The sequence below is a fragment of the Thalassophryne amazonica genome, chromosome 2 (genome assembly GCF_902500255.1).
Source record: "Thalassophryne amazonica chromosome 2, fThaAma1.1, whole genome shotgun sequence".
NCBI lineage: Eukaryota > Metazoa > Chordata > Actinopteri > Batrachoidiformes > Batrachoididae > Thalassophryne > Thalassophryne amazonica.
The window spans coordinates 1,256,167-1,282,063 of NC_047104.1; the positions used below are offsets into that span (position 1 = coordinate 1,256,167).

Genomic DNA, 25,897 nt, shown 5'->3' on the forward strand with positions numbered 1-25,897 from the left:
CCGGTGAAGGCCAACCATTTCAGCTGTACGTGGACGCAAGTCACGTGGGGGCCGGAGCAGTCCTGAAGCAAACTAATAATTTTGGTTTGGATACACCTGTTAGTTATTTTTCAAAGAAATTTGACAAACACCAGCTAAATTATTCAACTGTTGAAAAAGAGACATTTGAGTTCATTTTGGCCTTAAAGCATTCTGAAGTGCACTTGTGTGGTGGTGCCAAAATTACTGTTTATACCGACCATAACCCACTAATGTTTCTGACCTGTGTTAAGGTGCCTAACCAGTGTTTGGGTCGGTGGTCTTTGTACCTCCAAATGTATAATTTGGACATAAAACATATTAAAGGAAAAGAAAATCTGGTAGCGGACGCTTTGTCTTGCGCCCCTTTATAAGAACCACACTGCACAGGGTCCTGGTGGGACCTGTGTTTCGGGGGGGGGGTAACCCCGTCCTAATGTGTTTGTTGTGTGTCCTGAGGTCCCGGCCACCGGGAGGCGCTGGTCCTTTCTCCTGCCCTGGGGCTATAAAAGGGGAGACTTCTGTTCTCTCCCAAGGCTGTTCCTCCTCCAGATCGCAGTTTGGGGAGCGGCTGCGTGCTCCTGGTCCTGGCTTGATCCTTTGGTTCATTCCGCTGTGCCTTCCTCTTTCTTTTATTTTAAAAAATAAATGCCCGACAAAGGGTTTAAAAAGTCTGTTGCTTCCATGCGTGCCTCACTTTGTTACGGCTTTTAAGTTGGGTCGTAACAATGGGCAACAGGTCTGGACTGCAGGCAGGTCAGTCTAGTACTGTTTTGAAACACAAGGTTCGGTCAGATCGGCACACAGAAATGATCACACAGACTGCATTTTGCTAGAATAAAAAGGCGTATATTTATTCCCCACAAAAGCAGTTACATCAAACACAAGTGGTTGCAGCGCATTTTTCTCTTACCGTGACGCCTTTAAGGTGGAGAGCCAACACCTTCAGCAGAGTGCGCCTGTCAACCGGCTGGGCGTTCGTACGTTAACCCGCAGCAGACTCTGTTGAAGCATGGTTCTACTCCCTTTTTTCTAGTGTGTCCGCGAAGGGAGGGTGAGTGGCCAACTCAACCTCCCTGGCGCACATAATTTCTTTAATCAACAGGCATCTGAAAGTTATTTTCTCTCTCTTACAAAGACATAATAAAAGCAGCTCTTCGCTCCCAGTTCCGAATGATCCCAGCATGCTTCACTCCCAGTCGTTAGTGGCTACAAAAAACAAAGTCGTGCTATCAGTGTAATAATAACAAGTACATCCAGCTCTTCGCTCCCAGTTCAGACTGACCCCAGAGTGCTAAAACAAAATTAAATAAATACATTCTCAGGGTTACTTTAAGACAGGTGCAAAACAGCACAATAACATTTTTATTATACAAGTACCCGCACTCTTTTACTACGAAGCCACGCTGTTGTAACACGTGCAGAATGTGGCTTGGCATTGTCTTGCTGAAATAAGCAGAGACGTCCCTGAAAAATACGTTGCTTGGATGGCAGCATGTGTTGCTCCAAAACCTGGATGTAACTTTCAGCATTGATGGTGCCATCACAGATGTGTAAGTTGTCCATGCCATGGGCACTAACACACCCCCATACCATCACAGGTGCTGGCTTTTGAACTTTGCACTGGTAACAATCTGGATGGTCTTTTTCCTCTTTTGTCCAGAGGACACAACGTCCATGATTTTCAAAAACAATTTGAAATGTGGACTCATCAGACCACAGCACACTTTTCCACTTTGCGTCTGTCCATTTGAAATGAGCTCAGGTCCAGAGAAGGCGGCGGCGTTTCTGGATGTTGTTGATGTTTGGCTTTCACTTTGCATGGTAGAGTTTTAATTTGCACTTGTAGATGTAGTGACGAACTGTGTTAACTGACAATGGTTTTCTGAAGTGTTCCTGAGCCCACGCGGTAAAATCCTTTACACAATGATGTCAGTTTTTAATGCAGTGCCGCTTGAGGGATCAAAGGTCACAGGCATTCAATGTTGGTTTTTGGCCTTGCTGCTTACATGTAGAAAGTTCTCCAGATTCTGTGAATCTTCTGATTATATTATGGACTGTAGATGAAGGAATCCCTAAATTTCTTGCAACTGAACGTTGAGAAATATTGTTCTTAAACTGTTGGACTATTTTTTCATGCAGTTGTTCACAAAGTGGTGATCCTCACCCCATCTTTGCTTGTGAACCGCTGAGACTTTTGGGGATGCTCCTTTTATACCCAATCATGACACTCACCTGTTTCCAATCAGGTGTTCTTTGATCATTCATCAACTTTCCCAGTCTTTTGTTGCCCCGTCCCAGCTTTTTTGAAACGTGTTGCAGGCATCCATTTCAAAATGAGCAAATATTTGGACAAAAACAATAAAGTTTATCAGTTTGAACATTAAATATCTTGTCTTTGTGGTGTATTCAATTGAATATAGGTTGAAGAGGATTTGAAAATCATTGTATTCTGTTTTTATTTACATTTTACACAACGTCCCAACTTCATTGGAATTGGGGTTGTACAGTGCATCCAGAAAGTTTTCGCAGCTCTTCATGTTTTCCTCATTTCATGCTCCAGCCATATTCCAAAATGGATGAAATTCATTTTGTCCCTAAAACTTCTACACCCCATAATGATAATGGGAAAAACGTTATTAAAAATAAAAGAAACTAAGAATTCACACCTCCATAAGTATTCACAGTCTTTGCCATGAAGCTCAAAACTGAGCTCAGGTGCCTCCTGTTTCCACTGATCATCCTTGAGATGTTTCTACAGTGTCTTTGGAGTCCACCTGGGCAAATTCAGTTGATTGGATATGATTTGGAAAGACACACACCTGTCTACATACAGTAGTGTTCAGAATAATAGTAGTGCTATGTGACTAAAAAGATTAATCCAGGTTTTGAGTATATTTCTTATTGTTACATGGGAAACATGGTACCAGTAGATTCAGTAGATTCTCACAAATCCAACAAGACCAAGCATTCATGATATGCACAGTCTTAAGGCTATGAAATTGGGCTACTAGTAAAAAAAAGTAGACTATGCTATTACTATTATTATAAAAAATATATGAATAAAAATTAAAAAGTATTACAATTTTTAATACATTTGACTCTTTTACGACAACAAACGCTGAGCCATTAATTATTATATACACAAACAAGCTCAGATGCAAACAGCTTAATGCTAACTTTAACACTGATAACGCCACAGACATGCTAACACGTTAACATCGGTCCTGTTTTTAATTTTTTTTTATTTCAATTTATTTTCATTTATATAGCGCCAAATCACAACAGAGTTGCCTCAACGTGCTTCACACAAGTAAGGTCTAACCTTACTAACCCCCAGAGCAACAGTGGTAAGGAAAACTCCCTCTGAGGAAGAAACCTCAAGCAGACCAGACTCAAAGGGGTGACCCTCTGCTTGGGCCATGATACAGACACAAATTACAGAACAATTCACAGAACAATTCACGGACGAATATACATTAACTGCTGTTGGTGCACAGGACAGGAGGATCGCCAACACGAACACAACTCCCATCTCTGGATGGAGCTGCACCTTAAACAGAGAGAAGAAACAGAATCAGGCATCAGAAAGACAAGAAATACAGAATAATTTGTCAGCATTAATCAACAAGAAAAACAGAGAAATACTAAGGTGATCACCGGCCACTAGCCCTAAACTTCACTAAAAGACCCAGAATTTAGGTAAAGTTGAGGCTGCGGCCCGCTCCAATTACTAATAACATGAATTTAAAAGAGTAAAAAGCGTAGTAATATACTATGTCAGTATGCTGCCATACGAAAGGGAAAATAAGTGCGTCTTAAGTCTGGACTTGAAAGTCTCCACAGAATCTGACTGTTTTATTGATGCAGGGAGATCATTCCACAGAACAGGGGCACGATAAGAGAAAGCTCTGTGACCCACAGACTTCTTATTCACCTTAGGGACACAAAGTAGTCCTGCACCCTGAGAACGTAAAGCCCAGGCCGGTACATAAGGTTTAATTAGGTCAGCTAGGCAGGGAGGTGCCAGTCCATGAATAATTTTATAGGTTAGTAGCAGAACCTTAAAATCTGATCTCACTGGGACAGGAAGCCAGTGAAGAGACGCCAAAATGGGTGTAATGTGGTCAAACTTTCTGCTTCGTGTCAAATGTCTGGCTGCAGCATTTTGAACCAGTTGGAGACCCCTAATGCTGGACTGCGGTAAACCAGAAAATAGAACACTGCAGTAGTCCAATCTAGAAGAGAGAAACGCATTAATCAGGGTCTCAGCATCAGCCATAGACAGGATGGGACGAATCTTCACTAAATTTCACAGGTAGAAGAAAGTAGTCCTCATAATATCTCTAATGTGGAGGTCAAAAGACAATGTAGGATCAAAAATTACCCCAAGGTTCCTCACTTTGTCAGTGTGATATATGACACATGAGCCGAGGCTAAGCATTAAATGGTCAAATTGATGCCGATGTCTCACTGGACCAAGAACCATCATTTCAGTCTTATCAGAGTTTAAAAGTAGGACGTTTCTAGACATCCAACTTCTGACTGATGCAAGACAATCTTCTAAGGATTTTATGTTGATGAGATGACCAGCAGTTATCAGCATGTAGTAGCATTTGCTGTTGACACTACAAACTCAAAACTGTTATGTTCAAACTGCTTTTTTATCAATCCTGTGAATCACTAAACTAGTATTTAGTTCTATAACCACAGTTTTTCATGATTTCTTCACATCTGCGAGGCATTAATTTTGTTGCTTTGGAAGCAAGATTTTGCTGGTTTACTAGTGTGCTTGGGGTCATTGTCTTGTTGAAACACCCATTTCAAGGGCATGTCCTCTTCAGCATAAGGCAACATGACCTCTTCAAGTATTTTGACATATCCAAACTGATCCATGATACCTGGTATGTGATATATAGGCCCAACACCATAGTAGGAGAAACATGCCCATATCATGACGCTTGCACCACCATGCTTCACTGTCTTCACTGTGAACTGTGGCTTGAATTCAGAGTTTGGGGGTCGTCTCACAAACTGTCTGCGGCCCTTGGACCCAAAAAGAACAATTTTACTCTCATCAGTCCACAAAATATTTCTCCATTTCTCTTTAGGCCAGTTGATGTGTTCTTTGGCAGATTGTAACCTCTTCTGCACGTGTTTTATTTAACAGAGGGACTTTGTGGGGGATTCTTGCAAATAAATTAGCTTCACACAGACGTCTTCTAACTGTCACAGCACTTACAGGTAACTCCAGACTGTCTTTGATCATCCTGGAGCTGATCAATGGGTGAGCCTTTGCCATTCTGGTTATTCTTCTATCCATTTTGATGGTTGTTTTCCGTTTTCTTCCACGCGTCTGTTTTTTTTTTTTTTTGTCCATTTTAAAGCACTGGAGATCATTGTAGATGAACAGCCTATAATTTTTTGCACCTGCGTATAAGTTTTCCCCTCTTCAGTCAACTTTTTAATCAAACTACGCTGTTCATCTGAACAATGTCTTGAACGTCCCATTTTCCTCAGGCTTTCAAAGAGAAAAGCAGGTTCAACAGGTGCTGGCTTCATCCTTAAATAGGGGACACCTGATTCACACCTGTTTGTTCCACAAAACTGATAAACTCACTGACTGAATGCCACACTACTATTATTGTGAACACCCCCTTTTCTACTTTTTTTTACTAATAGCCCGATTTCATAGCCTTAAGAGTGTGCATATCATGAATGCTTGGTCTTGTTGGATTTGTGAGAATCTACTGAATCTACTGGTACCTTGTTTCCCATGTAACAATAAGAAATATACTCAAAACCTGGATTAATCTTTTTAGTCACAGAGCACTACTATTATTCTGAACACTACTGTATAACTGAGTATGATCAGCATAGCAGTGAAAGGTAATCCCAAAGCGCCGCAATATGTGCCCAAGGGGTGCTATATAAAGAGAGAAAAGCAGGAGGCCTAAGACAGATCCCTGTGGAACCCCAAATTTCATGTCACTAAGATTAGAGTTGGTAAAGACATGTAGCAATACTATATATCATATATGAAGTGCCCCTTACAGGCAGGCAGGCACACACACGTAAAAGGATGTGCAGCACACATCATACACACACACACGTAAAAGGGTGTGCAGTACACAGCATTACACACACACACACACACACACGTAAAAGGATGTTCAGCACACAGCATCACACACACACACGTAAAAGGATGTGCAGCACACATCACACACACACGTAAAAGGATGTGCAGCACACAGCATCACACACAGACACATAAAAGGATGTGCAGCACACAGCATCACACACACACACACGTAAAAGGATGTGCAGCACACAGCATCACACACACACACACACACACACACACACACACACACGTAAAAGGATGTGCAGCACACAGCATCACACACACACACACGTAAAAGGATGTGCAGCACACATCATCACACACACACATAAAAGGATGTGCAGCACACATCACACACACACATAAAAGGATGTGCAGCACACATCACACACACACACATAAAAGGATGTGCAGCACACATCACACACACACACACGTAAAAGGATGTGCAGCACACATCACACACACACACATAAAAGGATGTGCAGCACACATCACACACACACATAAAAGGATGTGCAGCACACATCACACACATAAAAGGATGTGCAGCACACAGCATCACACACACACACACGTAAAAGGATGTGCAGCACACAGCATCTCACACACACACACACGTAAAAGGATGTGCAGCACACAGCATCACACACACACACACACACACGTAAAAGGATGTGCAGCACACAGCATCACACACACACATGTAAAAGGATGTGCAGCACACATCACACACACACACGTAAAAGGATGCGCAGCACACAGCATCACACACATACACACACACACACGTAAAAGGATGTGCAGCACACAGCATCTTACACACACACACACGTAAAAGGATGTGCAGCACACAGCATCACACACACACACACACACACATAAAAGGATGCGCAGCACACAGCATCACACACACACACGTAAAAGGATGCGCAGCACACAGCATCACACACACACACACACACACACGTAAAAGGATGTGCAGCACACAGCATCACACACACACACACGTAAAAGGATGTGCAGCACACAGCATCACATACACACACACACACACACGTAAAAGGATGCGCAGCACACAGCATCACACACACACACACGTAAAAGGATGTGCAGCACACAGCATCACATACACACACACACACACACGTAAAAGGATGCGCAGCACACAGCATCACACACACACACACGTAAAAGGATGTGCAGCACACAGCATCACACACACACACGTAAAAGGATGCGCAGCACACAGCATCACACACACACACACGTAAAAGGATGCGCAGCACACAGCATCACACACACACATGTAAAAGGATGTGCAGCACACAGCATCACACACACACACGTAAAAGGATGTGCAGCACACAGCATCACACACACACACACACACACGTAAAAGGATGTGCAGCACACAGCATCACACACACACACACACACGTAAAAGGATGCGCAGCACACAGCATCACACACACACACACGTAAAAGGATGCGCAGCACACAGCATCACACACACACACACACGTAAAAGGATGCGCAGCACACAGTATCACACACACACACACGTAAAAGGATGTTCATCTCACACACACACGTAAAAGGATGTTCATCTCACACACACACACACACGTAAAAGGATGCGCAGCACACAGCATCACACACACACGTAAAAGGATGTGCAGCACATATCACACACACACACACACACGTAAAAGGATGTTCATCTCACACACACACACGTAAAAGGATGCGCAGCACACAGCATCACACACACACACACGTAAAAGGATGTGCAGCACACATCACACACACACACACACATAAAAGGATGTGCAGCACACATCTCTCACACACACACACACACACACACACACACACACACACACACACACACATAAAAGGATGTGCAACACACAGCATCACACACACACGTAAAAGGATGCGCAGCACACAGCATCTCACACACACACACACGTAAAAGGATGTGCAGCACACATCACACACACACACACACATAAAAGGATGTGCAGCACACATCTCTCACACACACACACACACACACACACACACACATAAAAGGATGTGCAACACACAGCATCACACACACACGTAAAAGGATGTGCAGCACACAGCATCACACACACACACGTAAAAGGATGTGCAGCACATATCACACACACACACACACACACACACGTAAAAGGATGTGCAGCACACATCTCACACACACACACACATAAAAGGATGTGCAGCACACATCACACACACACACGTAAAAGGATGTGCAGCACACATCTCACACACACACACACATAAAAGGATGTGCAGCACACATCACACACACACGTAAAAGGATGTGCAGCACACATCACACACACACACACGTAAAAGGATGTGCAGCACACATCACACACACGTAAAAGGATGTGCAGCACACATCACACACACACACACACACGTAAAAGGATGTGCAGCACACATCACACACACGTAAAAGGATGTGCAGCACACATCACACACACACACACACACGTAAAAGGATGTGCAGCACACATCACACACACACACACACGTAAAAGGATGTGCAGCACACATCACACACACGTAAAAGGATGTGCAGCACACATCACACACACACACACACACACACGTAAAAGGATGTGCAGCACACATCTCACACACACACACACATAAAAGGATGTGCAGCACACATCACACACACACGTAAAAGGATGTGCAGCACACATCACACACACACACACGTAAAAGGATGTGCAGCACACATCACACACACGTAAAAGGATGTGCAGCACACATCACACACACACACACACACGTAAAAGGATGTGCAGCACACATCACACACACGTAAAAGGATGTGCAGCACACATCACACACACACACACACACGTAAAAGGATGTGCAGCACACATCACACACACACACACACGTAAAAGGATGTGCAGCACACATCACACACACGTAAAAGGATGTGCAGCACACATCACACACACACACACACACGTAAAAGGATGTGCAGCACACATCACACACACGTAAAAGGATGTGCAGCACACATCACACACACACACACACGTAAAAGGATGTGCGGCACACATCACTCACACACACTTTATTTAAAAATAATAATAATGATCATTAATATACATACTGAATTTCAAATCAATCAAAAATAAATAAATAAAAAAGCATGCACCCTAATTTCCGTAAAATAATGTGATCTTCATGTGAGACAGCATGAAACTGAGGAAAAACTTATTTAACTAAAGTTGGAAAGATATTCAAAGATTTGATGTTCTGGAATCAATAACTTCAAAACAAATCGCTGTTTTAAATCAAATGACACCTCTTTCCAAATGTTGTAATACAGACACAAACTACAACCAACCACAACCGTTTTCCCCCCAAAATGAGACGTGCTCCGTTCTTTACGAATTACACTGATCTCAACCTGCAGCTGCGAGACCAGAGCTGTCAACAAATTTCCACGCCGAAAGGAAATGCTTTGATAGCATTTGGTCACATTTATGATTTACAGTGCCACCAAACTCACACATCAATAAGCTCCCTCAGGTTGTACTGCAGCACTTAGATTGGAAAAGTGTACAATTATATCATTTTGAAGATGTTTTTATTTTTTTCATATGTTTTTATTGGAGTACATGGAACAAAAGTCAATTCAATGTGCATAGATACATTTCCACATTTCCACACCTTTTTACATTTTTATAGAAAAAAGTTGGAGAACAGTGCAAAGTAAAGATAACAACAGCAATATTTAAAGTGTGCTCAAAATATTGATACCATATCCTCAGCATACCGTTGCACTTCAATAGTATTGCACTGAAAAAAGAAAAATGTAGTCTTAATATAAAAAACAAAACTCACACACAGACAAACCCCCGTTCCCACCCCCCATCAAAAAAAAAAAAAAAAAGAATAAAAGTAAATAAATACAAACTAAAATAAATAAATAAATAAAATTTAGTACCAAAATAAAAAGGGGAAATGAAAGGAGATGTAGGAACTAATTTGAGTCAAAAAACAAAATAAATGGTCGCCACTTTGTGTCAAATTTACTCACATTTCCTTGCCTGATAAATCTTATTTTTTCTAATTTTAAGGACATGACCTCGCTAATCCAGAGTTTGTTAGATGGAACATTTACTGATTTCCATTTCCAGATGTCGTCTTACAATTAAAGATGTGAAACCCAAGACCTCTCTTTGGGTAGCTGTATAGTTATTATAATCTTTAGGAAGGCCAAAAATAGCTATATGGGGAGATACAGCAATCGTCTTCAAAAGTACTTTAGACATTGTGTCAAAATATGTCTGCCAGATATTTATTAAACTTGGACAGGAAAAAACATATGTGTCAAATTACAAGGAGAACCAGAATATCTATCACAGATGTCTGCTGTATTTGGAAATATCTGTGCCAGCCGAGTTTTAGAGTAATGGCATCTGAACACAACCTTAAATTGTATTAGAGTTAGGCGGGCACAAATAGATATCTTATGAATACCACCTAATGCCAATTCCCACCAGTGGTCTTCAAAGACCAAGCCCAGCTCATGCTCCCATGCTTCCTTTGTCTTTGTTGTCAAGTAACCATCATAGGACTGTATAGTGCTATATACTTTCGAAATTAAAGGTCTCTGTGAGGGATTAAATTGTAAAAGTTCATCCTAGGTCTGATCTGCTGGGAGTTGAGGGAAGCCCGGAAACATAGATTTTATATAATTCCTAATTTGAAAATATCTAAAAAGATGAAAGGGTGGAAGCCCAAATTCACCAGCTAATTCTGCAAAAGAGCAAAAAATACCATCTCTATAGAAGTCCTTAAAATGCTTAAGACCTTTATCATACCACCCAGCAAAGACCGGATCCGTGAATGCAGGTTTGAACATATGATTTCTCAACAATGGAGTTGATGTGGTGGGGTCAATAAATTTAAACTGTTTTCTGAATTGAAACCATATCTTTAAAGTAGAAATGACCACAGGGTTGCTAGTGAAACCAGAGGGGTTGGCCGAAACAGGTCCTGTTATCAAAGCCGGTAAAGAGGATGAGGAACATGACTGTGATTCTAACTGACACCAGGGTAAGTCAATTAATTTTAGCCAGTATGTAATTTTGATTATATTTACAGCCCAGTAATAAAATTTAAAATTCGGTAGAGTTAGACCACCATCAAATTTACAATTTTGGAGGATTTTCAGTCTAACCCTGGGTTTCTTGCTGTTCCACAAAAAATGAGAGATCAGAGTGTCGATATTTTTAAAAACCTTTTTTGATCAGAATAAAGGCAAGCATTGAAACAAGAACAGAAACTTAGGAAGAACATTCATCTTGACCACATTAATTCTTCCGATCAGTGTCAGAGGGAGAGAGCTCCATCTCTGAAAATCTGCCTTGATCGCAGTTATTAGAGGAGTAAAATTTTCGGCATATAGAGATTTATAGGATCTGGCTACACGGACCCCCAAATATCTAAATCCCGTCACACTCAACTGAAAAGGAATATCAGATTGTGAGAGTCGCATTGCCTGAGTGTTAACCAGAAAACATTGGCTTTTAATCAATCAATCAATTTTATTTATATAGTGCCAAATCACAACAAACAGTTGCCCCAAGGTGCCTTATATTGTAAGGCAAGGCCATACAATAATTACAATAATTAATTTAGATACATTAACCTTATAACCTGAAAATAAGCCAAATCTGCGAAAAAAAAGAGAGAATATTGGGACAGGTTTTGACTGGGTCTGCGACATACAATAACAAATCATCGGCATATAAAGATAATTTGAGTTCCATACGCGAGCGAATAATACCTGTAAAAGTTGGAGAAGACCTCAAGTAAATAGACAGGGGCTCTATTGCAAGAGCAAAAAGAAGAGGGGACAAAGGACAGCCTTGTCTACAGCTGCGGTTTAGAGGAAAATAACTAGATTGCACGTTATTGGTTATAACATTAACACATGGTAATGTATAAAGGAGCTGTACCCATGAAATAAAAACCTTGCCGAATCCGAATTTTGCCAGAACTGCAAATAGATAATGCCATTCCACGCGATCAAACGCCTTTTCAGCGTCGACAGAGATTACCACTTCAGGCATGGCGGCGGCATCTGCTCTAGAGTGAATAACATTTAATAAGGTGCGGACATTATAAAAAAGTTGCCGTCCTTTTATAAAACGAGTCTGCTCTTTTGATATAATTGACGGGAGTACCTTCTCAAGACGGAGCGCTAGAGCCTTTGCAAGAACCTTGGTGTCCACATTCATCAACGAGACAGGCCTATAGGAAGAACAAAGTTCTGGATCTTTGCCCTTCTTAAGAACTTTAATAGAGGCCTGCCTCAGTGTAAATGGGAGCGAACCACCAGATAGAGACTCAACATAAACAGAATGTAATAATGGAACAAGTTGGTTGTGGAATGCTTTGAAAAATTCGACTGGGAACTGTATTGTCAGTGGAGTTTCCAATGTATTCATCATGTCTGTATTTAGTTCTGGGGATTCTAAGTCCTGCAGAAATGCCTGCATATTGGTCAAATCAGATGGGAGCTCAGACCTATATAATGATTTATAAAAAGATGAAAATACTGAATTTACCAGGGCTGGTTGTTCTACCACCACTCCCGACTCATCTGTTACCCGAGATATTAAACGTACAGCAGCTTGCCTACGTAGCTGATTAGCCAACAACCTTCCAGATTTGTCTCCGTGTTCATAATATCTAGAGCGAGAATGTAATAAGCGCTCCGCCTCTGCGGTAGTAATCAAGTCTAACTCTGTTTGTAGTGCCACACGGCGCCTCAGTAAGTCAGGGGATGGTGTGGTTGTGAGTTGTTGATCCACCTGTTCTAAACCAGCTGAAAGCTTTTGGATCTTTAATAATAGTAATTTTTTTTAACAAAATAATCTGTCCCTTAGGTAGGCGTTTAAAGACTCCCACAGGAGTGCACTTGAGATGGGTTCAGATTTAGATTGGTTAAAAGAAATGAATTCCTTAATTGCATTCACAATGAACACATGAAATTTAGTCTGATAAAAGGGATATGTTGAATCTCCACTGAGTGGCATAGCAAGGCTCGGATGACATCCGGATATCCAAGGATAAAGGTGCATGATCCGAAATAATGATTGGATGGTAAGTGATATCCATTAATTTGGGTGTTAGTCTGGCATCAACAAAGAAATAGTCGATTCGGGAGAAAGTCTGATGTACATGTGAATAAAATGAGTATTGCCTGCCTGTTGGATTCCGAAATCTGCAGGGGTCTATGTAACCATTATTGGACATAAAATTGCATAGAGTTTTTGACATCTGTGACCGATTTAAACTTGCTTTGGAACGATCTAATTATGGGTCAATAACACAGTTCGTGTCCCCTGCAAAGATTAAAATACAGTCATTTAAAGATAGTAAATTTTCAAATAAACTATTAAAAAAGCAAGGGTCATCAAAATTTGGTGCGTAAACATTAATGAGCAAAACAGGAATCCGATATATGGTCCCTAGAATAATCAAATACCTGCCATTCCTGTCCGAAATAATTTTTGTCTGTGTGAATGGGACTGTTTTACTTATCAGGATGGCAATCCCTCTGGCCACAGAATTGAAGCTGGAGTGAAAAACTTCAGCAACCCAGGGACATTTTAGTCGAGCTTGATCGTTAGTTCTCATATGTGTCTCCTGCAAAAAGACAATGTCAGGTTTTAACCACTTTAAATGAGAAAATACCCTTGAACGCTTGACTGCACTCCCCAAAACATTAATGTTCCAACTAACAAATCTCACATCAGACATCTTAGTGCCAACCATCTACAGTTTGTGTCAAATATGAGGTAGCGATCATGTTTTGCCCCCCTCCCCCTTAAAAAAGAAAAGCTTATAAAAAAAAGACAAAATGACAATGACCCTGACCCCCCTCCCCCCGCACTTACCATTACCCCATCCCCAAACGATGAGGTACCAGTGCAAGCCCCACAAGGAGCTAAAACTCCTACTACTAAACTGCTAGTATCTGTCCTAATCGCCATACTCACGATTATCCAACCCGGAACTCCTGAGTAACTATAAACTATTTAACTGAACAAGCTACAAGGTGTATATTTAACATATTTAAATTGTACAAAGCTGGGCAAAATGTAAATCTTACTTATAAAAAAAAAATAATAATCAGTGTAACTGTAATTACAAAATAAAGCCCTTGCCATTCTAATTTACAAAAATAGAGTAAAACAAAATGTCACACACATTATTAAATTTATGAGGTAATGTTCAAAGTCATTTTGAAGGCAATTGGCTCACAAAATCAAACCTTTGCAGAAAACTTGTTTCTATGTAAGTGTCTTCACGAACACAGCCGCCTCTCCCGATGAAGTGAAGTCCTTTGTGACTCCTCCACTCATCATAATTCGAAAGCGTGCAGGATATATCAGACCATACCGTACTCCTGGGATGTCTTGGAGTTGACGTCTGACATCGTTGAAGGCCGCACGTGCTTTCGCCGTCCGCGCTGTGAGGTCGGGGAAGACGGAGATCGTTGAGTTTCCAATCCTGATCCGCTGCTTGTTTCTGGCCCACTGCAGAATGTCTGCGCAGTCCGCATAATAATGCAGACGCGCTATTATTGGACGTGGTCGCTCTCCGGGTCTGGGTTTAAGGTTTAATGATCTATGGGCACGATCTATAACAGGTTCTTTATCCAGCTTGAATGCATCTTTAAGTAAGGTTGAAATAGAGGCCGCTGTAACCGGACCATGCTGCTCAGATAGCCCAATGATTCTGACATTATTGCGGCGGGACCTCCCCTCTAAATCTTCACACTTACTCTCAAGAGCAATGACTCTGGTAGACAGGCTTTCCATCTTACCCCTGAGTGACACCACGTCGTCCGTATTAAGTTGACAACGATTCCTCCATTCCCGTCACAGTTTGTTAGCTCGCTCACGTCTGACTTCGTAGCGGCTAGGCTAGCCGTCAGCTCTGCAATTCAGATTTTATTTGGGACAGCATTTCGAACATTGCCATCTGTAGTTCTGCCTTAAAAACGCCCACCATCTCCTCCCAGATAGCAGCCAGCAGCTCTGCTTTAAAATTCGCTGGAACAATCTCTGACGGCCGGTCTGGGCTAATGGCGCTAGCGTCAGCACTAGCTTCAGGGGGCAGCGATGGGGAGCCACTCTGGCTCGAGGATGTAGCCGTTGAGGTAGGCTGTGCCTGCGAGATCGTCGAGCTAGTTGTGTTTCTGGGTTTCGCAGGCATATCGGTGCTTACAAAAGTCAACGTAGTTTTGTAGAAACAGTTTTTGTTTGCACAGCTTCAAAAAAAAAAAAAAAAAAGACCACCTTGATAAGTTTCTATCAAATATACGCCGGAGCTCCTGGAGCACATCTTACACCATTGGTCACTAACTGGAAGTCCAATATTTTTTTATTTTAATGAATCTGAATAAAATCTCATTAAGATTTTTTTTTTTTTTTTTAAGAGTGTAGTGCCACCAAACTCACACTTCAGTAAGTTCCCTCAGGTTGTACTACAGCACTCAGTTTGGAAAAATGTCATTGTGAAAAATTTTGAAGAATTTATGATTGTTTTAATTTTCAACAGTGTCAATGTTATAAGGTGTAGTCAATCAATCAATCAACTTTTTTCTTATATAGCGCCAAATCACAACAAACAGTTGCCCCAAGGCGCAAGGTGCATTTGGTGTAGTGACACCAAATGCACAACACACATCAATGCTTTGGTATGTATTTTTTTTCAGCGAGTATTTGGTGTGTGTGGTCTCTTAAGCATTAAGTTAAACTACCTTTAAAGGTGCTTCTGTTGTTCATTGTGCCATAATTAACAATTTTATCAAATGACAATACTTGACACAAGTGTAACTTGGAGTCCTCATGACAAAAAGAAATGGACAACACCTATTAAAAGTGATTTTATATCACAAATTTGTCAGAAAAATAAATAGTTTAGGAATGAAGACGAAATTTCATGTACTGACCTCTGGAAACCTCATGTATATGCGTTTCGTCTATTGTGTCTGTATCATGGCCCAAGCAGAGGGTCACACCTTTGAGTCTGGTCTGCTTGAGGTTTCTTCCTCAAATCATCAGAGGGAGTTTTTTCTTCCCACTGTTGCTGTGTTCTTGCTCTAGGGGTTGGTAAGGTTAGACCTTACTTGTGTTAAGCGCCTTGAGGCAACTTTGTTGTGACTTGGTGCTATATAAAATAAAATGAAAATGAAATGAAAATGGAAAGGGCTCCCAAACCAAATGTTCATTCCACTTCAAAGATGCATTTGAGTAAATATAAGATGCACATATCTGTCTTTGAGTCTGTAGTTTTATGTCATTTATAGGAGCAGAAACCAGCGTTTTGAATCATGGAAATCAAATGCAACATTTTTGTAAATGTTTCTCATTTCAAAGAGAGTCAAGTTAAACCATCAAAATTAAGCAAAAGAAAAAAAAAAGCATTAAAAAGTTGGAAGATAACTAAATTTCTATTTTCCCTAAATGTTGTAGTATGTAGTATAGCAAGCAGAAGACCTATTTTAACAAAGAAAAACTCCCCAAAATTATGCAAAAACCCATTTTTCCAAACTGAGTGCTGTAGTATAACCAGCAGGAGACCACTGGTGAGTGCAGTAAATTTGGTGTCACTATACCTTATAACATTGATGCTAATGAAAATTTAAACAATAATAAAAAATAAAAAAAATTCTATAAAATTTTTCACAATGACATTTTTCAAAAATTAGTGCAGTAGTGCAACCGTAGGGAACTTATTGATATGTGATGTGAGTTTGGTGGAACTACAAGCTTTAAATAAAAAGTTATTGAGATTTCACTCATTTATTACAATTAAAACTCTTCAAAATTCTATCATTATACATTTTTCCCCAATCTAAGTGCTGCAGTACAACCAGACGAGTTCACTAATGTGTGATGTGAGTATGGTGGCACTACAACCTATAAATAAAAAGTTATTGAGATTTTATTCAAATTTACTTCAATTAAAAAAAATCCCTGAAATTATATAATCGTACATATACAAGTTATTGAAATTGTATTCAAATATATTGGAATTTTTAAAAATCTCTGAAATTATATAATTGTACATTTTTCCAATTTCAATGCTGTTGTCCAACCAGAGGGATCTCACTGATGTATGATGGGAGTTTGGTGGCACTACAAATCACAAATGTGACGTTATTGAGTTTTTATCAAAGCATTTCCTTTTGCCGTGGTAATTTGTTGGCAGTCCCTAAGATCCATTCTCACAGCCGGTGTTGCAACGAGATTAACTACTTGTCGAGAGAAGATCCACTGCACACATGCGCAGTTCTGTCTACCTGGACTTCAACACACACACACCCCCCCCCCCCCCCATCTCGACATAACACCGGCTGCACATCAAGATCAATGTAATTCATAAAGAACAGAGGACGTCTCAATATGGGGCAAATATGGTTTGGGTCAGTTGTAGTTTGTGTCTGTATTACAACGTTTGGAAAGAGAAGTCATTTAATTTAAAACAGCGATTCGCTTTGAAGTAATTCATTCCAGAACATTCCGGGCACATGATGTGATCTAAAATAGCATGGTGAAACAATTGGTTCGGTCATGGCAAAAAAGAAAAGAAAAAGATCCAGTCACTGAGCATCACATCCGGTTTGCTTCCATGTCACAGATGGAGTGCCTAGATGTGTGAGCGGGTCAACAGACCAAAAAATGTGTCTTGGATTTCAAAGTTAGAAGTGGGTCATGCCCAAAAACTTAAATTTAAACAAAAACAAAACAAAAAAAATTAAGCTGGCTTTTAATATCTTGCTGCTGTGACATGTTTTGTTTTTATGTGCTGTTTTAACTTTATTTTGTGTGTTTTTATGCTTAAAATGGCAGGTGGTCAAGAGGGCTCTGGTGGGGAGGTCTGGGGAGCTTAGCCCTCCAGGAGCTGAAGGGTTTTAGTCATGCTAGTCCTCCCCAGAACCATTTTTCTGAAAAAAAAGTCTGAAGGACTTAAATGACATGGTGAGATGGTGAGGAGCTTCACTCAATGTCGGCAACATAAATATATTATTTACTGTTGTTGTAAATTACACAGATCATTCAATAAATCTATTGACAACTCTACTGACTTAACCACTAGACCATCACCTCCCCTATTGATCTTGAGAATACAGAAGTTGCTGTGTTTGATATTCTACTTAGCAATGATATTTTCATGCATACCTTTAATAAATCCAGGGAAGTGGTTATTCGCACGGCTGCCGTGTCCATAATTCTCATTTGGCTATTTGCACGGCAAGACTCTGGTGGCAAAACGTGGAACTACTTGTATAAACAAACATACTGCATTAAATGAGACTTATGGGCACGGCTGCCATGCGAACAGGGTCGGCCTTTGGCCACCAGAGTCTTGACGTGCGAATAGTGAAACGAGAATTATGGACACCAACAAATAAAAAAAAATTCATCAAAATTGAAAAATATTAAAGGAGTTATGACATCCTGAATGCAGTATGTTTATTTATACATGTAGTTCCAAGTCTTGCCACCAGAGTCTTGCCGTGCAAATAGTGAAACGAGAGTTATGGACACAGCCGCCGTGCGAATAGCCACGGCCTAAATCCAGGTGTATGTACCATTAAGCCTACAATAGTTAATTACTAACTAAACTTGTCAGTCTGTGGGTTGCCATGGAACCATGTCACTTCCGGAGAAGTGGCCAATCCGAAGGCGAGAATTCTACTTCCGTGACTGGCCGCCCAATGAAAACCTCCCTGGGCTGCATTGATTGTCTACTGAAATCAGCTGGTTTTGTTTTGTCTCTAACTTGCTTCTAACAGCCAGCTGGCGGCTCTCACTGCCTGAAACGCTGAGATTTATACACCAAGCTGAAATGAACCACTGTACATTAAATTGATTTTATTGACGAGTCTGACCCCTTTGAAAAGTGACCCAATTACATGTATTTGTATTGAGCTCTGTGATGTTTCCATCGGCCGGAAATGGCCACCAGAGGGCGCTCGATGTAAAGTCCGCGGCAACCCATTTAAAGTACCTTCATCTCACGCAATATTTTGAACTCTAGTGTATCACATACAATCGACACGATACATTTACATCAACCTACGACGATGTTCCGTCCAAGGCTTTATTAAAAACCGTCCCTCTTGGGACACGCTAATGTTAGCGTCATGGTTAGCGTCACACCTGGCGCCGCCTGCAGGCCGTCACGGTAACACACCAAGCTTCACTAACACGCTCAAACGGTGATTACTGCGTCAGTTTAACGGATTTAACGGTAAATAAAGTCTGACCTGAAGAGGGACGCGCTTCAAAAACGCTGCTGCGTCCGCCACAACATGCTCCACTAACGGGGCCGCCATCTTACAATGACGTAATGCCAGCTGGTTTTCGGGGACCAATCAGAAAACATCAAAGAACCTCGTGAGGAGGTCATCAGAGCAAAACAAGAGCACTCACTCCTTTACCTCAGAAATGTGGTCAGTAAGAGTTTCCTTTCAACCGATTTGGGGTTAATGGGAGTCTGGTATTAGTTTTTTGCCAATCACATATTCTGAAATAAGCAAGGTACACTGTTTAGATAAAAGTATAGATGTTAGTCTTTGAGGTGGTAAAGTGAAGCAGCCACAGACAGAACAGAAAATATTATATATAACACTTTATAACACTTCCTTGGCTTGGAAGTCGTAGACATGTTACCTACCTCAGCGTGAAGAAGAATCAGGACAAAGTCTGAACCTGTCAGCCGTTAATATGTAAATATCATGGACATGAACGAGCAAAGTTTTTTCTGACAATGTTGTCCAGTTTGCGGCTTCATCTACCATCAGGTTGTGGCTTTTTACAACAATGTTGTCTGGTTTGTGGCTTTTTCTCCACTGGGGCTGAATTTTTGTGCCATTTCCGGTTTGTGCCCCCGTCTACCATAGCTTGAGCTTCGCACCCCTATGCGGCACTTCACTTGTAGTTTGTAGCGTACTGTCCTCTTTAGTATCTGTCCTGATCTGGCTTACTCTGTCACCTGAAATGGGTAAGTGTTGCACCATATTACCAGTCTCTATGTCAGACATGACATGTATGTTCCTGACATGAGTATTCTGGGAGATATGCTCTGCTTAATGTGTCTGCTAGTAGCATGTCTTTGCCAGGAACATACACTACAGTCAGGTCATATTTCTGCATGCACAACATCATTCTTTGAAGTCTCTTGGGTGCACTCACAAGTGGTTTCCTCACTATGGTCTGTAATGGCTTATGGTCTGACTGGACAGTAACTTTGTGACCATATGTGTACTGATGAAACTTCTCCACACTTAACACCATAGCTAGAAACTCTTTCTCGATCTGGGCATAACCCCGCTCCGTCTGTGTGAGTGCCCTACTTGCATAAGCGATGGGCTTACCCTTCTGCATGAGCACTGCCCCCAACCCTGTATCTGACGCATCACACTGTACTGTCAGGTCCTCCTTTGGGCAGTAGTACTTCAGGACAGGAGCTTCCGCAATAGTCTGTTTTAGTTTGACAAAAGCATTCTCATGCTGCTCTGTCCAGTCCCAGTTGGTGTCTTTGTGTGTCAAGTGTCGCAATACCTCGCATTTGTCTGAAAGCTGTGGGTAAAACTTAGGCCTGGTTCACATGGCAGGATAATTGGGCCAATATCGGACCCGATCTTCCCCTTCCGACAATCTTAAGGACGCACCGACAATCGTGATGACGCTAAAGATTATCTTATCAGATATTCCTGCCATGTGTGGTGTGATCAGAGCGCTCTGATCTGCTCGGAATGACGTCAGGACACTCCGATCGCAAATCGAGGATATTCAACATGTTGGATTTTTTTTTGGCCCGATATCGCAGTGCGTGTTTTGTCCTCCGACCACAAACGAGCACGCAGCCTGCTGAATGTGACGTGCAGCCAATCAGAAAGCAAGGTGACGGATGTATGGAGTGGAAAATAAAATCAAAACAGCTGTTCTGACTTACCACAAAGTCCGGTGGTCGCGCTGTCTCCACTCCTTTAAAGAACACCTTTGCGTTTTGTATCATTTTTTCCCTCTGTTGTAAATAGTCCACAAAGTATCTCCGTTTATTTACTCTGAAGTCACATTTAATCTCGAGAGACTTTGTGAGATTTCCTGTCTAAACTGTAAATGTTCATGTTAGTACAGTGGCTAAGATCAAACTTTCACCAGAATCGTGCATTTTTGGAAGAAAGCATGAAAATGAGTATGGAGGTTCTTTTGGGTCTATAGATCAAGAAAAAAAATAGATACAAGCGTTACCGCCCCCTGGAGGCCGCCATATTAGAATCCAAGATGGCCACCATTTGTAATCATGTTTTTGCTCATAACTGCTTAATTAAGGCACCTAGAAGAACCATTCTTAGACCTATCCCTATGTTTTCAGGGTTAGGGAAACCAATGGAATCATTTTCAATTACGTACCTTGTCGGCCATATTGGAATCCAAGATGGCCACCATTTGTTACCCTATATCCCCATAAATCATTAACTAAATCATTAACTAAAGTAGCAAGAAGTGCAGTTCTTTGAGCTTTCCCCATGTTTTCAATATCAGGGAATCCAATGGAATCATTTCCAATCACGCACCATGTCTGCCATATTGGATTTCAAGATGGCGGCCATTCTGTTTCCCCGTGGAGACTGAAATTTCAAGGAATGGTCAACTGCATGTCCTAAGCAATTTAGTTCTGTCAGTTGACCCAAGCACTGCAAGGTCTTTTGTTGGGATGCCCAGAGCATCATAGCTAGAACTTTTGGGGAGTACTCAAAAGAAGTATTCATTCCCTACATCAGAAATGAGCTTGAGAAATCCAAAAGAATCAATATTGTGTGGGATGTATATCTCAAGGATAGTCTCAAAATCACAGCCCGTGAACAAAGAGGGACAGGAGCACGTAGAAGAGTGTCTTCAAGTGTCAAAGTCCCAGGCAGCTGGAAAAACGTCTTGAGAAATGACGCTAATAAGGATGAACTCTTCCAGTTCTTGGCTGCAGAAGCGGTTTCAGAGGACACTGGGGATAAGGTAATCATATCAACTGTGCTTGACACCATAGTAACATCCAATGTGAACCAGAAAATTGATGGACTACAGCCATGCTCACAGGAAGAGGCCGATACAAGAATCTTGGTGCATGTAATGGATGCTGTGAGATCTGGACACAAGCAACTCATGGTCAGAACTGTTGATACGGACATAGCAAACTTTCATAACTTCACAGATATCGAACACCTTTGGATTGCCTTCAGAACTGGAAAAGACTTTTGATACATTCCAATTCAGGAGCTTGTAGAGGCTATAGTTCCTCATATGGCAAAAGGTCTACCATTTTTTCACTCATTCACTGGCTGTGACACCACTTCATACTTCGCCAACTATGGGAAAAAAACAGCTTGGAAAACATGGTTAGCTTGGCCCGAGATTACGGACACATTCGTTCAGTTGTCATCTCCAGTTCCCTGCGGTCCTCCTGAAAGTACCATAAAAAAAACTCAAACGATTTGTAGTGATTATGTACTGCCACACAAGTGACAATGAGGATGTGAACTCGGCAAGGATGACACTTTTCACAAGGAATTCACGCAGCATTGACAACATTCCCCCGACGAAAGCTGCTCTTGAAGAACATATCAAGAGAGCAACATATCAAGCAGGACACATCTGGGGCCAGTTGCTTCAACTGCAGCCCCAGTTACCATGTCCAACTGATTGGGGCTGGGAAAAATCTGGGAAAGATTTCAGACCAACGTGGACAACTCTGCCGATTGCTGAAAAGGCCTGTCTCAAACTGATTTCTTGCAATTGTACAAAGGCTTGCAAAGGAAATTGCAAATGTTTCAAGAGGAACCCAACTGTGAAGCCAATTTGCATTCATCTATGTAAATGTGGGGGTACCTGTTATGAAACCTAGTGTACATGTACTATTGCAAAGTACTTCTACTAATCGCTAAGACTTTTAAAAGTTCCAAAGTATATTCATGCAATCTACTGACTCGGGAATTTAAAAGATTTTAAGGTCCTTTAAGGTAAAATACAAATGTACTTTACAGGTCCTTTTTGGCTCATGACAGGGAAAGTTATAGTAAGTTAAGTCTTCTTTGACAAAGTTTATGATGTTAAAGATGGTGTGGTGTCAGTGTTAATGACTTTCACATCTGAAACAGACATCGGTTATTAGTAATCTTTGACATTTCCTCCAGTATTCCATTTACCAAAAGCCTCAGGGAAACATTTAACACTAACACAAACACCATCTTTGATGTTACATGTCTTAATACTAGCAAAAAATGGTGTCCATCTTGGATTCCAATATGACCGATATGTAAATTTAAAGTGATGGGGCATTAGATTCTCTAGACCTGAAAACATAGGGATAGGTCAAGGATCAGTTCTTCTGTGTGGTTTACTGAAGGAGTTCTGAGATAAAACCGATTTCAAATGGTGGCCATCTTGGATTCCAATATGGCTGACATCTCAGGTAATTGGAAATGATTCCATTAGGTTCCCTGGCCCTGAAAATATGGGGATGGATCAAAGAATGGTTGTTGTAGGTGCTTTAGTTAAGGAGTTATGGGCAAAAACTGAAAACAAAAGGCAGCCATCTTGGATTCCAATATGGCCAACATGGCAGGTAATTGAAAATGATTCCATTAGGTTCCCTGGCCCTGAAAACATGGGGATGGATAAAAAAAAGGTTCTTCTAGGTGCCTTAGTTAAGGAGTTATGAGCAGAAAATTATTACAAATGGCAGCCATCTTGGATTCCAATATGGCGAACTCCAGGTGGGCGATATTACGTGTATCTATTTTTTTTCATGATCTACGGACCCCATAAAATGTCTGTACCCATTTTCATGCTTTCTTCCAAAAATGCATGATTTTGGTGCTTTGCCGCTGTACTATGTGTGAAATCTGTTGGTGTGTGGTGTTGTTGTCCTCACCGTGTGGCTGAACACCACACACTGCACGGCCAAACCTGTTAGATCCATGATTTTTTATCTTCACGTGTGTGGTCTCTCAGGTTTTGGAAACCTAAAGATAATTTTAAGATCCTGCCGTGTGAACCAGGCTTTAGCCAAGTAGTTTACCATACCTAACAGTCTTTGTACTGCTTTCACATCTGTAGGTCTTGGCATGTGTTCAATAGCATGAACCTTACGTGGATCCACTTTCAGTCCATTTGCTGTCAGGTGGTGACCGATATATGTGCATTCACTTTGTCACAGTTTGAACTTGTCTGGGTTCAGTTTAATGTTCTTTTGTCTGTACTGTTCCAGGAACAACTTCAACTTTACATTATGGTCAACAGGTTAATTTTAAAATACGTGGATGACACCGATTGTCAGTCGGCTGCGGGACAAGGAGAACATCCATGGCCCTGTAGTTGACCATTTTGTTAAATGGTGTGAGGACTCATATCTTCAGGTCAATACATCAAAAACTAAAGATATGGTCACTGATTTCAGGAAGCATGGTAGAACACCTGACAATACAATAAAGAGTGGTCAACCAGTTGAAACTGTGCAAACTTATAAATACCTTGGGACTATCATTGATAACTTGCTGAAGTTTGAGGCAAACTGTGAGGCGGTGTCACCAGCACTTGTCGTACTGTCGTACTTCCACATCGGCCGAACCATGTTAACACCATTTTATCCTGCTTTTATTGAATCTGTTTTATCTTTCTCTTTGGTGGCCTGGTTTGGCAGTCTGACACTGAAGGACAGGGACAGACTGGGTCCGATTATTAAATGGTTTAGTCGGCTGATTGGTGAGTCACAGCTGAGTTTAGAGTCCCTATACACCAAACAGTTACAGCGGATAACCAGCTGTATCACAGTTGATGACTCCCACCCCCTGGCTAATGACTTCAGCTCCTACCTTCTGGCCATAGGTTTAAAGTCCCAAGGTGTAGGACAAAATGCGACAGGAGTAGTTTTGTCCCAGCGGCAATTGTGCATTTGAACAAATCTTTGTAGGTTTTGCACATATTTATATAATTATTTATTTATTTGCCCTTTGCACATCAGTTTTATGCTGACTATCTTTTAGTGGTTTTTCCTGAGGCTTCTTTCTTTTTTAGTGGTTTAGTGAGCTTGTGAGTGCCCGGTGGTGTCTGTGTTACACTTTGGTTTGCAGAGTTGGACCTGAAAAAGAACAACTCAGTTAACACAGAAAACAATCACACAGGAGACACTGAATTTCTTTTCCTGAATCAGGAGAGAGCAAAACGAGCGTGACCCCTCGTCAGCGACCGTCTCGTCAGCTCTGAAGGGCCCCGCCCACTTGCTTCCTGTATTTATTAGAATAACTTGCATACGAGGTCTGTTAGAAAAGTATCCAAAAAAAAAGTATCCACAATTTCTCCACAATTTCTCGGATAGTCACACAACTGAAAAGCCACCAAAAGCCGTCTGAATCTTCCGAATGGTGGAAGAGCTGGGCATGCCACAACATGTCCTGTGAGACTTCAACATGGTGGTGCTTTTGCTCCACCATCAGCTTCGTGCCGAAGCCATCGGCATGAATTTCACTGCAGCTCTTTTCAAGGCAAAATCTTCTGTCACAGTGGAATGTGCCGAAAAAGTGCTGATGTCCACCTCTTCCACAATTTCTCTGATAGTCACACGACGGTCCCACATCACCACAGTGTTCACGTT

General features: G+C 41.3%; 1 long non-coding RNA gene across 1 annotated transcript; it reads right to left on the reverse strand.

Moving 5' to 3' along the window:
- Positions 1–251: 251 nt before the first annotated feature.
- Positions 252–19,662, reverse strand: LOC117521578. Its single transcript, XR_004563976.1, has 3 exons — positions 19,512–19,662; positions 15,242–15,247; positions 252–262 (listed from the first exon to the last, which is right to left on the reverse strand). It is a non-coding gene; the product is annotated as an uncharacterized LOC117521578 (long non-coding RNA).
- Between the last annotated feature and the right edge of the window lie 6,235 nt (positions 19,663–25,897).